Here is a 15,234-nt window from a genome sequence, read left to right on the forward strand (position 1 = left end):
CCAAAAGAGAGAATTTTTCTTTTTGATTTTAGCTTGTTGTTTTTTGATGGCCACAACATTTTTCGCAAGAATTGTAACTTTTAAGGCGATAGCATTAGATATTCCCCTGTTAGGAAAATATAGATGGGACCCTGCGATGTTGTGTGCTTATAAAGCATGCTGCAAGTTACGGCACCGAGCAGAATTAAAAGTCTCGGCACAATAAATTAAAAAGGCAGGCGTTTAAGGATACAAGAATTCCTTAGGATACCAAAGGACTATAAGAGTCATTGCCACGGGCAAATCACATATAGAATTAAGAAGGGAGAAAAAGTAAAATATACCGTAAGTACGTAGGAAGAAAATATATAACCACATATGTTTTTTTAGAGATGTATGAATGCGGGATATCTCTGGTATGTAACCCTTCAAATAATATGCATCTCTCCTCCTCTGTGTTAAGATCTTGTATACATCTCCAGTCAGTATATATATATGAAGTCCCAAGCATCCCAGAACTGTAATATGTATAAATGTCTTTTCCCCCTCTCATTATCATCGTTATATCCGTTATATGTATTGCCCCATGTCGTTATATCCGTTATATGTATTGTCCGTCATCTCCTAAAATATGTCCCCTATGCAACAGGTGTAACATAAAATATTCCCTTGTAAAATGGCCGTTTTATCTATAAAAGAATAAATACATTTTTTAAGATCGGACATTTTCGATTTTCGATACTTATCGGATGAATCTTTGTACAAAACATTTCTAAGAACATTGCCAGACATCTAAATTACCTTTGTGTGAAATTTTCAAAATACAGACTTAGCCGTTTCGAAACCAATGAGGAAGGTACTCTCTCTCTCACACACACTCTCTCTCTCTCTCACACACACACACAACGTGGCTTTTATATAATAGTAGAAATAGAGGTTTTATGTTCATTGTATGTTATCGCCTATCCTCCCTTTTTAATAAATATGATCTTCTGATCTAATAATTTATAATCTGGAAACCGTGGCACACGTACGTACGTACATACGTACATTAAAGGTACTAGGTTATTAGTACAACAACAATAACAACAACAACCATAATAATAATAACAATAATAATAATAACAATAATAATAATAATAACAATAATAATAATAACAACAACAACAACAACAACAATAATAATAATAATAATAACCATAATAATAACAATAACAATAACAATAATAATAACAATAATAATGATAATAATAACAACAATAGTAATAACAATAATAACAACAATAATAATAATAATAATAATAATAATAATAATAATAATAATAATAATAATAATAATAATAATAATAAAAACTGGGATCTTGGGGAGGCTTAGTGCCACTACAATTCCAGTATAAACCAATGGCCACTGCCAGCGAGAAATCAATGGTTAGAGGCTGTTGCGATGATGCAAATTTATTTGCAAATGCTATCGAAGGAGGTTGAGAGAGCTGGACGTCTGGGAGACTTGTTGTCACTCAACCTCCAGAGAACACCACAGGTCTCCAATCAGACTTTGTTCACTTCTGTGAAAGCGCCATGTGAGCCAATAATAATAATAATAATAATAATAATAATAATAATAATAATAATAATAATAATAATAATAATAGAAATAATAATAATAGAAATAATAATAACAATAATAATAATAATAATAACAATAATAATATTAATAACAATAATAATACCAACAATAATATTAAGAGCAATAATAATAACAATAATAATAATAACAATAATAATAATATTAATAAAAAATAATAGCACTACTACTACTACTACTACTACTACTACTACTAATAATAATAATAATAATATATGGCGATAGAGACCCGAAGTTTCCTGGAATTTAAAGAGGATCAACAAATGTTCAATACCTTTGTTGCCGAAATCGACATTTTAATCAAATTGATTGATTGCATACTCAGGCGGGGGGGGGGGCACCGTGGTGCACCGGGAGGAAGTTACACCCGCTTTCTTGTCATGACTTAGTTCACAATACATTGTAGTTTACCTTGCACTACAAAGAAACTATTGTCATTGTAATCGTCTGTATTTTTGAGATGAGGTGTTTTCATTGATTGAGATTGTCGGACTGACTCCCTCATCTTGGTTGTTATAGTCACAACGTTTCAGACGTTTTTCCCTCCGACCTTCATTAGGTGTTTTGTATCGAACTGGGGAACCGTTTGTTAGGAGAGTCTCGAACCCAACCCTTTATTATTATTACGGGGGTACCGTGTTCGGACTCCAGCTAGGCTCTGAGACATAGTTGCTGATTCTCTGTTTTGAATGTTACTTTTCACTGCCTTCGTTCAGGATTGAACTCAGCACCTTTTGGTAACTGTAAACTTTGATACAACGACAAGGACCACTCGGCCATATGTCACTGGGTCCCCTCCAAAAAAACAGCCCATCCTGCCTTGACAAAATAGGCTTCGTGGCTTAGTGGGGCGGGTGCTCTTTTCTCTTCTCTGCAACCTCTCTCCCACAGGAGAGATGTTGCGAGCCTATCTTTGTTTTATCGTTACTTCCATGGCAAGTCCTCGTCTGAGCTCCAATCTCTCGTCCCCCCTCAGCAATCTTTCATGATAAACACCCGTCTAGCCGAAACCACTGTCAAAATTTTCCCCACTCTTTATTTGTGCCAAAACCAAAACGTAGATTCCATGAACAAAGCTTCTTTCTTAGAAATGCACGCCTGTGGAACTCTGTTCTGCTTGCCTGTTTCCCACCTGACTACAACTTGGATGTCTTCAAGTCCAACATAAACAAATTCCTGATGAATCGCACCCCTTAAGTAAGACACTTTATCAAATCTCAAAACTAACGTACTGCACACGCAATAACCCTTATTCCAGAGTGGCTTCCGGGCCTTGATAAGTGGTGACCACCTTGTAAAAAAAAACAAAAAACAAAAAAACTAAAGACTTTATTTCTAAAAGATATTATAATAATAGCAACAGCAATAATAATAATAATAATAATAATAATAATAATAATAATAATAATAATAATAATAAAAAATACAATAACAACAACAAAAACAATAACAAAATCAATAATTATAACAACAAAAATAACAACAAAATAATAACAATTATAAAAACAATAAAAACAACAAAAGTAACAACAGCAACAATAAAAATAACAACAACAATAATGACAAAAATAATCACTGATAATGACTTACAATAATAATAATAACAATAATAATAATAATAACAATAATAATAATAACGATAATAATAACAATAATAATAATAACAATAATAATAATAACAACAATAATAATACATGAAAGGATAATTCGAAACCTGAAAAGATGTATTTACGAAGCCAGAATGGATAACCAAAAGTTAGAGACCCACTGGTGCTAAAAGACGCAGAAGAAGAAACTATCCTAAGCAACTACAGACTTATTACATGTTTACCTACAATGTGGAAAATGCTAAGAGCACAACCGAAGGAACGCATTTATTATTCCTTTCATAATTGCGGACTACTTCCTGAGGAATATATAGTATGTCAAAAAGGAAAAAGAGCAACACATAATCTAATATACATAAAGGATTCTGAAGGAGGTAAAAAGTAGAAAAAAGAATATATCATGTCCGCGATATAAAAACAAACAAACAAACATACACCTGTAAGGCGTGTGGGCCTGATCTCATCCCTGCTATACTAATTAAGAAATGCTCAGCAGAGCTAGCCCCATGCTTTCCAGGCTTTACAATAAATTCATTGCTGGACCTTGCTTTCCTAATAGCTGGGAGATGGCATCTGTGGCACCAGTGTACAAGAATTCTGGTGAAAGGACTAACCCTCTCAATTATTTGCCTATCAGTCTCCTTCCCATATGCGCTAAAATTTTTGAGACCTTATTAAATCAAGTACTAGTCCATCACCTCGCAAAAACCAATCCTTCTCTTGACAAACAGTATGGATTTAGGCAATGTCGTTTTACTGCAGATATTTTAACAGTCATCTCTGAACGCATATACCATGTACTGGATAAGGCGGGCGAAGCCAAGGCTGTAGCCTTTAATATATCTAAGGCCTTTGACAAAATCTGGCACGAAGGGCTGCTCATGAAAATTAAATCGTACGGTATGACTGGACGTATACTAAATATAATTAGATCCTTACGGGACAATAGGACCATCCAGATTGTCATTGATGGACGTACATACAAGCAGAATAACATTAATGCGGGAGTGCCTCAGAGGTCGATCTTTGGATCACTATTATTACTGATATTCATAAACGACCTCCTTGATAATATTGTGTCCGAGATGGGTATATTTGCTGATGATATAACACTCTATAATATGCATGAAGGAAGAACAGATGTATATAAATCTAAGACAATGACAGAATCGTAAGAAAATGGCTTCCAGGCCGTAGTGGAATGTATGTATGTGCCGCAAATGGATGGTATCAGTTAATGATAGTAGGATAAAGCAGCTCTCCTTTAACAATTACAAGACGTCTCTCCAATCACTGATATCTATGACAAATAACACCTTACCTGAGAATTCTTCCTTCAAATTTATCGTTTATAAACATTTAAAATTATCCGCGCTAATTTAAGAGAATTTAAAATGGTTGCTAGGTATATTAACAATTTATTCGAAATCAGGGTAGTCTTCGTTATCTCTCCCGATTAAGTTCATGTATTTCCAACTATTGTGGAACAGAGAAGTTTTAGAGCTATATAATCTGTTGGAAGTTTAACAGCGCCAGCAAAAGTCAAGTCGCTAGTTTTTCAGCGAAAAATATCGTTCACGGACTTGTTTTTGTTTGGTGGTCCGTAATTTAATTTCCGAGCAGAAGGCGACGTTTTATGGAGTCTACCTATTTCTCACTCTCTATTTTATACCAATCTGTATCAATATCACAAGCACCGATGTGAACTTATATTTTAGCTTCTTACATCAAGTTGTTTAATGCATTATCTGAATCGGTTTCAATGATACACACGCACACGCATGCACAGATATATATTATACTATTAGTAGACGAGAACTGTAGCATAGTACTTGATTATTAAAAAAGGATACATAAATAAGAGCGTAATATATATATATATATACATATATATATATATATATATATGCACAATATTTTATTAAATTTTTAAGTATTTATTTAAAAAAACAACATTCAGGTTAAGTTTCTATATATACCAATAACATTCAACATGTTGTAAGTGTAGCACTTGCATAAGCCGATTTAATGCAAAAAAAAAAAATAATTAATTACAAAAGGGAATTTCACTGAAGTGAAAAATAAGCCAGAAATCTTGTGAAAATAACCCCGAAGATTACCAACTGTTTATAATGTAGCTGTTTTGGAGATTTAAAACAGGACATAGCTATCCATGTGAAAATAAGACTTCCCTCATTACAATATATATATATATATATATATATATATATATATATATATATATATATATAATTCAGAATAATGAAATACAATAAAACTACTGGTGTGCGCATCCAGGGATTATCGGTCTTACAAAATATCATTGGATGTAATATTTTATTTAAGACTATCCCAGCTAAATAACATTGCTCAATATACTAGATAGAGCAAATAAATTATAATTTAGGAATTTAAAATCTGTGATATTTAAAATTTTATGTAAAATATAGAAATTTTATTGTTTGCAAGACAAAGAATACAGTGCAGTAAAATATATTTCCCTAACCCATAATTTTGGAAGATTTTTTAACCTGGAAAACTATATAAGAAAAACGTGTTTATAAAAAAATAATTTTTAGCCGTATGTTGAAAAAGTATTTGTTCAGTAAGTCATTTTATCTTCTGCAATCGCTGAAAAAAACCTGCTTTCTCGAACTGAAAATAGTTATCAGTTTTCAGGGATCATTCTGAATACACGTTTCATTCAAATTCACTGAAAAGCAATTTGCACATTTTCTGTTTCCGTTCATATTGTCTAATTTGGTGAATTAGTGAATAGAAGACGGACCTCGCGTTTGCTCAGAGATTAGCCCTCTTTAATTAAAGAGTTCATTTAAGCTGGTAATTCCTTCGGGAAATTGCTGCTTAGCGGAAAATATTAAATATTCCATGACTAAAGTCGGCCGCCATTATTTGTTACAGATTATCATAATGAGGATCGTTTCGTATTATTCTATTTTTTCTTTTTATTCGAACTGTGGAGCCATAAAACGAAAAAAGGTTTTAACTTCTTCGGAGAAAACAATCAAAAGCGCGTGAATGCAATTAATGCAGAAAAAAAAAAAAAAAAAAAAACGGTAACGACGATGAAGTTATAAACTGACCGTGGATTTTCCCTAACAGATCAATGCTTCAAGAGAAGATGTCCAGGCTAAGAACAATGCGGGAATTAGCAATTAATTAAAAAAAAAAGACGAGATGAATATCCGTCCCAGGACTGGTAAAATTAATTTTCCGAACACAACAGAATAGATAAAAAGAAAGAAAGAACACACACACACACACACACACACACACACACACACACACACACACACACACACACACACACACACAGACAGAGAGAAAATCGGAAATTAGCAATTAATTGAAGGAAAGAGAGACAAGAAAAGTACCCGTCCCAAGACTGGTAAAATTAATTTACCGAACAAAACAACCAATACAGATAAAAGGTAAAAAAAAATAACAAACGAAAATACAAACAAACAAACAAATAAAAAAGCGGAAATAATCAATTAATTTTTTTTTAATAAAAGAGAGAAAAGAATACCCGGTACAGGACGCGTAAAGTTAATTTATGGAATAATACAGCCCCCCCCCCACGAGATCCTATTTATAAAAAAGAAAGAAAGAAGGCGATAACATACTACAAACATTAGATTAGTATATAGATACGCTAATTTAATATTCGTAGTAGTTATCATTTTCCATCCGCCTTTTTAATAAATAGGATTTCTAGATCACCGAAAACGCAATGTAAAAAAGATAATGATATAAAAAATTGAAATTAAAAAAAATGATGTCGCTTTTGGGCCCTACGTGAGATTAAATAAAAAAAATAGAATCCATATGAAGTATCTGTTCTGTCTAAAGATGGCCTAATGATATCGTAGGGTTTTTGTTCGCGCCAGGCGTCCATTTAATCGAAAATATGTCAAAGCCACCTACTGGAGATAAACTGTAATAGTAAGATATATGTTGACACTACATTAACCAGATTACTTAGATAAATATTTTGCAGTTTTAACAAAAGAGCTCCAATAATATCCCGAGGTCTCTGTTCACGCTGAACGTCCACAGAATGCCTAGCAGCAAAATACTACATATAAAAGATGCCACAGCGGAATTTCCGCAGGTTCGGGTAGTAAATATATATATTAATAATGGGATGATTAAAATATTTTTCCCCGATTTCGATACAATTACCGATTCTGATTCTTTATAAATCTCTAAATATTTAACTATAAAATGATTATTTTGTCTCGATTACCGTAAAAAAAAAAGCACATCATAGATGCATATATATATATATATATTTTATCAATCGTAAAAACCCACTTGTGGGAGAGGGTGATTTACAGATTTTTGTTTTACTGGTAGTTTAAATCAATAAATATTTTTTATTTTATTATTACTAGCAGTAGTGGAAATTTTTTTTAAAACAAACCACATACATTTTTTAAAACAAAATCAAATAAAAAAGATAATTAACGGAATCATTTTGGTATCGGAAAATAGGCACACATTTTTCCGATTCCGATACTCCGAAAACTTTCGATTTTTCTCATCCTCGATTCCAATTAATCGTCTCAACACTAATATATATATATATATATATATATATATATATATATATATATATATATATATATATATATATATGGCTTCCGTCAGTGTTGACAGACTATCGATACCCACTGAAAATTTTGAAATTTTTGTGGCCAGATTTGCGCCACCTCCAACCACACCTCTCCTGAGTCAGCATTGTTTAATACCAGTGGTAAGTGGAAGTTCAGGACAACTGGAAACAATGCCGAGATGAGCGGAAAGCACATACAGCGCCTAGAATTCCCAAACGGTCACCCATCTGGTACTAGACAGGCTCAACGTTGCTTAACTTCGGTGATCTGACTAGAACCCGTATGTCAACGTGATTATGCCGTGTATATATATATATATATATATATATATATATATATATATATATATGTACATATATATATATATGTATATATATGTATATATATGTATACGTATATATATATGTATATGTATCTGTACATATATATATATATATATGCATATATATATATGTGTGTATATATATATATATATATATATATATATAGCGCTCTACAATAAATATACCTATTGAGCTTATTATATATCTACATTACTATGAGCACTCTCCTTTTAAAGTATTAATACATTAAAATAAACTTTGCTCTGAAGACTCCACGTCTAATTCTCTCTATTATATATATATATATATATATATATATATATATATATATATATATATATATATATATATATATATATATATATATATTTACAGGGCTCTATCTTAATTGGTTTTCTTTTGCCCCTCAGTCTAGAAAAATAAACCTCATTAGCGCTCTTACGCATCGTGCACTTATGATTTGTTCACCAAACCGTCTTGATACGGAACTTGGTGAAATTACAACTATTTTTCTTAATAATGGATATCCCATTAATATAATAAAATCTACTATTGAACGTAAAATTACTACATTTAATAGCAGTAAACATATTGGTCCATCACGTTGTCCCATTTATCTAAAATTACCATGGTTGGGTCCTGATGGCCTTCATATTGTTAAAAGGATTTCTTCTGCTACTCAACGATGTTTTCCAGCTACTATGCTTAGAGTAGTTTACACAACTCGAACCTTTTTCTCTTCTTTTCGTAAAGATGTTTTGCCAACCATTCAAAAGAACTCTGTTGTTTATAAATTCGTTTGTCAGTGTGGAGCTGACTACGTTGGCAAAACGTCCCAAAGATTAGAAATGAGAATATCCCAACATATCCCTCGGGATATTCGACTACACCAGGTTTCGAGAGCATCCGGGCACTCCCAGGCTCATGAGTCTGCCATTGGCGATCACCTGTTGAGTATAAATAGGTGTGCCGATCAATATTCCGATGGGTGGTTTTCTGTTTTATACAGTGCTAGGTCGAACTATCATCTCAATATCATTGAGGCGTTAGTTATTAACAACTCTCGACCTAGCCTGTGTAGACAAAAGATTCTTAGACATCAGTTGGAGATATTCATTGATTTAAAACCACCTGAACAGTGAGATTTTTTTTTCTCCACTGTTCTTCCAACTGTAACCAAAATTCCCCTCTTCCCTCATTCGTTTTCTTAGTTTTTAATCTATCATTCTGACGTTTCCTCTTAGAGGGTCAGACGATAAGGCCTTAGGGAAAATTTTAATTTCACCTGCCCATTTCTTGTTTTTTGTTGGTATTTAAATTAAATTATGTTTCCTCTGAAATTTCTCCTTCCATTCTGCTGTACCAAAAATTTACTTATATATATATATATATATATATATATATATATATATATATATATATATATATATATATATATATATATATATATGCTCCTAGGAATGCTTTTTGGGTGGTGCATTGATATTTATGTTAAAAAACCCTTTTGTATTTATTGAAAAGAAGATACCACTTTGTTATATATGAGCCGATGAATTACATTAATCTACAAAAAGATCTAGCTAATTTGCATATTCTTTTAAACATTCATTTTAATGAATTCCCTATTATTTTTTTCGGTTTTTCTTATAAAATGACAATGTTTGGTTAACTTTTACATGTAATTTTATCCGAGCAGATTCTCATACTACATGATTTATACTTGCTTAATATTCTCGTAAAATGATTACCGTGAACACAAACCACTTTCTATATATATTTATGTAGTAAGTTATAAAATAGATACGGCGATTAAGCTTCACTGAATATTCCGCGTTTCGTCCACTCTAGGACTCTTCAGTACGTGAGTAAATGAAGTAGTTATATTTATGTATGCGTACCAGCTAGATCTTTTGCTGATAAATGCAATTCCACGACCCATATATGACCAAGTTGTACTTTCTTTTAAAATAAATAGAAAAAAGGGGTTTAATATGTATATCCATAAAAATAAAACCTAATTTTAAATCAGTATATATTACGTGTAATTATATTCATACAGATATTCTATATAATGTATATTTGGGTAATTGCGTAAAAGCTTATAGTAAACACAAACCTCTTTCTATATATATGTATGTATGCGATTTGTTAAAAATATTTTGCCTACTAAAATCCCCTGTATGTTTTTCGTCTACAGACATGAAACTTATTATATAGGCTATTCGAACTCATAGTTTAGTTTTTTTTAGCCAGGAAAAATCGGTACAAATGTGTGACAATTTTAAAAATGGAATTTTTCAAGTGAAAGTCGAACGACGGCATTATAAATAGGCATGCGTAACGTAGTAGCTATTGGTTCTTGTTTTAATTTTTAGCCTTGTAGCAAACATGTTTTCATAGCTCAAGCATTAACGTCAAAATGAAAAAGTAAATCGTAAGCTAAACGTTTTTGTTTTAATTCTCCGTGGTGGCGCATGTATCATTTCTTTAAACTTTTAAAATATCTACTATATATTGGATCCAATATAATCTATAATATAAATCTCACCTGTCTGTTTAAATGTATGTATGTATGCATGTGTTTACATACGATATAATCACGTTGACACACCGGTTCTCGTCAGATCACTGAAGTTAAGCAACGTCGATCCTGTCTAGTACTAGATGGGTGACCATCTGGGAATTATAGGCGCTGTATGTGCTTTCCGCTCATCTCGGCATTGTTTCCAGTTGTCCTGAACTTCCACTTACCGCTGGTATTCAACAATGTTTACTCAGGAAATGTGTGGTCGATAATTGCGCAACTCTTGCCACAAAACTTTCACGCGCAGGCACCTTTACAGTGGGTATTCATAGTCTGTCAAGACTGAAGGAAGCCTTTGTAATGTATGTATGTATGTATGTATGTATGTATTCAGTCATGTCATATGCTACGGGTATCGTGTAATCCAGTACTACCTGCCTCATGGTCGGGTCACCGGCGGCTAAACTGGTTCCCCCATCAGACTTGTTTGGTGAGGAGGGTGGCTAGTCTCCATGAAGGATAAAAAACAAGACCTTCAAAAGGGCGAATGAAATCTTTTTTGGGGGTCAACGGACAATTAGCACCGTGTGTGTTTGTGTGTATGCATGTGTCTGTGCTGGGGTGGAGAGGGCTCCCGTAAGCCGTGGTGAAGGCAACCTTTCTAGGAGAAGTAAATCTCTGATTTTAAAAAACCATAAAGCGGGAGACCAGTACCCGCATTAAGTTGGCCTGCAGTTTAACTTGTTGCTGGCTATCTTTCTCTTGCTTGTTGCTGGACCTCAACATTTTGAACCGAGAGAGTCTCAGCTGTCGTACAAAATTAAGACTCTGTAACATCATCTGCGTATAGATACTCCCTCAGGCATTTGTCTATAAAAATGGTCCTGTGGCGATTGAAGTCATTTTTTGGGCTCATGGACTTTAAGTGTCTGAGGGAGTGGCACTCGTCTGACAAGACGTTGCAATCATCATCATCATGTATGTATGTATGTATGTATGTATGTATGTATGCATAAAACTTTCGACAGAAGCGACGAATTTTCACGAGATTGCTATCCATTTAGAGCTCGACCCTTCGGATGACAAATATCGAAAATTGGCTAAAAACATTAATTTCTTCATCTTCAACTGGGCAGTTTTCTACAGGAAGGGGTCGCCTTTTTCGCAGATATTTTCGAAAGTCATCCAATCTTTTCGATTGAATAGCCTTAATTTAAACCTTAGCCACTTCCGGTTTGGCGATGGGCGCAATCGCAAATGCATCACGTTTCTTTTTCACGTTCTTTACCTCCTTCGTGGTACAAGTTAAAAAAACCCTAACCTAGATTTAAAACAGGTCAAGAAACTAGATATCCAGGCTAAATAGAGCACACACAAAGGAACACGTTCACCAGAGGTCAAATAGGCCTTTGTCCGGTAAGTGCATGTTCATTAGCTGATAGGAAGGGCGCGGTGGATACTAGAAAGCTGATTGGCTAACTAAAATCTCAATAGAAGATGCGTATATAAAAACGACAGACAACCACAAAATTCGCGCATAAGTCTGAAGAGTCATAGAGTGGATGAAACGCGGAATATTCAGTGTAGCTTAATCGCCATATATATTTTACAACTTACTATATATATATATATATATATATATATATATATATATATATGATGATTGCAGCATCTTGTCAGACGAGTACCACTCTCTCAGACACTTAAAGTCCATGAGCCCAAAAATGACTTCCATCGCCACAGGACCATTTTAATAGACAAATGCCTGAGAGAGTATCTATACACAGATGATGTTACAGAGTCTTAACTTTGTACGACAGCTAAGTCTCTCACTCGGTTCAAAATGTTGAAATCCAGCAACAAGCGAGAGCAACATATCCAGTTAAACTGCAGACCAGCTTAATGCGGGTACTGTTCTCCCGCTTTATGGTTTTTTGAATTAGAGATTTGCTTCTTCTAGAAAGGTTGCCTTCACCACCGCTTATGGGAGCCCTCTCCACCCCAACACACACATACATACGCCAAACACATACGGTGCTAGTTGGCCGTTGACCCCGAAAAAGTGATTTCGCCCTTTGAAAGGTCTTGTTTTTAATCCTTCAGGTGGGGGAACCAGTTTAGTCGCCGGTTACCCGACCATGAGGCAGGTAGTACTGGGTTACATGGTACCAGTAGCATATGAAATGTGCCTCACACACACACACACACACACACACACACACATATATATATATATATATATATATATATATATATATATATATATATATATATATATACTAGCATTTCAGCCTGACGTTGCCCGGGTGTTTGAAGGTGTATGTTGAGGAGCAAAAAAAAAATGGTAATTTTTGTAAACTTTCACCCCCATTATGTCCAGTTTACATTTATTGTTTTGAGTTCAAATCCAGTTATTAAGTTAGATCCATGTCCAAGGAACCTATATATAAAGTTTCAATGGTTTATACCCAAAATTCTCGGAGGAGTTTTGAAGAGTTCTCAAAGGTCAAATCGTCGAACTTTGACCCCTTAATCTCCAAATTTATGGCCGAGAACCAATCACATCGATTTTCCAAAATATCAGTACCCTGTATATCAAATTTCGACTCTGTAGACTTAAAATTGACAGAGTTATTGCGTTGGAAAATGTACACACACAGACACACACGCAGACACGTTCACTTATATGTATATATATATATATATATATATATATATATATATTTAATAAAATTTTCTATTCGAATATAATATTAACAAATTTCCTTTAAATAAATAAATAAATAAATCAATTATTCAATACCAGAGAAAAGGTACTTAGATAACAAATAATAATGTCCACGTTGAAAGCCCGACACATAAAATCAACGATAAGTTCTTTTATATGACAGGGTCACGCTCGAAATGAATGTTTCTGTTTAAAGCACAATTGAACAATAATACTGAACCTTTTCATTTTAAACTTGAAATCAACCTATTATTACCGCATAACTAGTAACGCCAGGCATTTAAAATCAACAGTTAGTTCTTTGATATAACAGGGGCACGTTCCAAATGAATCTTTCTATTTAGAGTACAATTGAATTATGAAACATGACTTTTGCATTTTCAACTTTGATTCAAGCCATTTTCAACTTTGATTCAAGCCATTTTCAACTTTGATTCAAGCCATTTTCAAGCATAATTTCATAAAATCAACAGTAGGTTCTCTACAGTGCAATGTAGACTACAATGTATTGTGAACTAAAGTACTGCGAGATGCATGTGAGCTTCTTACGAGTTCACTGCAATGGATCCCCAACTAGAGCAAGCAAAAAATCGATTTGATTGAAAAATGGGCGATTTCAACGATTTCGATGACAATAAAAAATATGGGAATGTGAACTATTCGTTGATCATTATTAAATCTCGGACAATGCTGGGTCCACCTGCTAGTGTTTATATATATATATATATATATATGTATATATATATATATATATATATATATATATATATATATATATACTAGTAAATATACTGTCAAATTGATAGTTGATGATGGCTAAATTTGTTTATTTTTGCATTAAATACTAATCTCTAGTCGTTTCTAATTGTGCATCGAACTGGTACCATAACATTTAGTTCGCGGCACTTAATCACAACAAAGCTTTATGCACAATATCATCTAGATCAGTGGCAGAGAGTCAGACAAAGAGAAATATAATATAAATACATTGAAACGTGTATTATAAGAAAACAGAATAGTAAAAACGAAAGAGAAATTAAACGTATAAATAAGTTGCTTTATAAATAAAATAAAATAAAATAATAAAGAAAAACAAAATACAAGAAAAGCATAAGAACAGTTTAAAACTTATATATGTATGAAAACCCCCTCGACGTGAATACCACCGACACACTCGACAAGCAACTAAATCCCACTTCTTTACAGTAGAGATCCCTAGGTATAAGAAAGCATTCTACTACAATAGTTTCTTCCCCAAAAATGCTAGGCTTTGAAACTCCCTTCCGGGATTCTGCTTTCCCAACTGTACTGACTTGCAGAAGTTCAAGTGTAATGTGAACAGACATCTTGCTATTCATCTCCCTTCATAATGCCCATAAAACATGTCTCCGATGGTAGCCACTTACTTTAAAGTGGCACTGTGCCTTGTTTGGGGTGAAAATTGAATGATAATAAAAATAAATAAATAAATAAACTGTAAGACGGCGGACATATTTAATCTAAATGTTTAATCTAAACTGTAAGACAACGGACGTGTACACTCCACACAACCCTTATAATTATTTCTTTTTAGTTTTTTTTTTTTTTTCAATTTTTTTTTCAGCGAATTATTATCGATTGGACAGTACTCTACCATATTATAAAAAGTAAAAAGCAAAAATGTCAATATTTTAAAATTTGTAAGAACTGCTGACTTTTTAATTACGACGTTCTAGTAAATCTATTCCCTATATTGAAAACACAAGATAAGAACAGGTCACATGGCAGAGTTTTTATTTTTATATTTAT

At 33.2% G+C, this 15,234-nt stretch overlaps 1 pseudogene; it reads left to right on the forward strand.

The window, feature by feature from the left end:
* The first annotated feature begins 10,778 nt into the window (after nucleotides 1-10,778).
* LOC145253135 (5S ribosomal RNA) lies at nucleotides 10,779-10,895 on the forward strand (annotated as a pseudogene).
* The last annotated feature ends 4,339 nt before the right edge of the window (nucleotides 10,896-15,234 follow it).

Source organism: Euprymna scolopes, chromosome 29 (assembly GCF_053919585.1).
Source record: "Euprymna scolopes isolate OS-2025 chromosome 29, ASM5391958v1, whole genome shotgun sequence".
NCBI classification, from domain to species: domain Eukaryota; kingdom Metazoa; phylum Mollusca; class Cephalopoda; order Sepiida; family Sepiolidae; genus Euprymna; species Euprymna scolopes.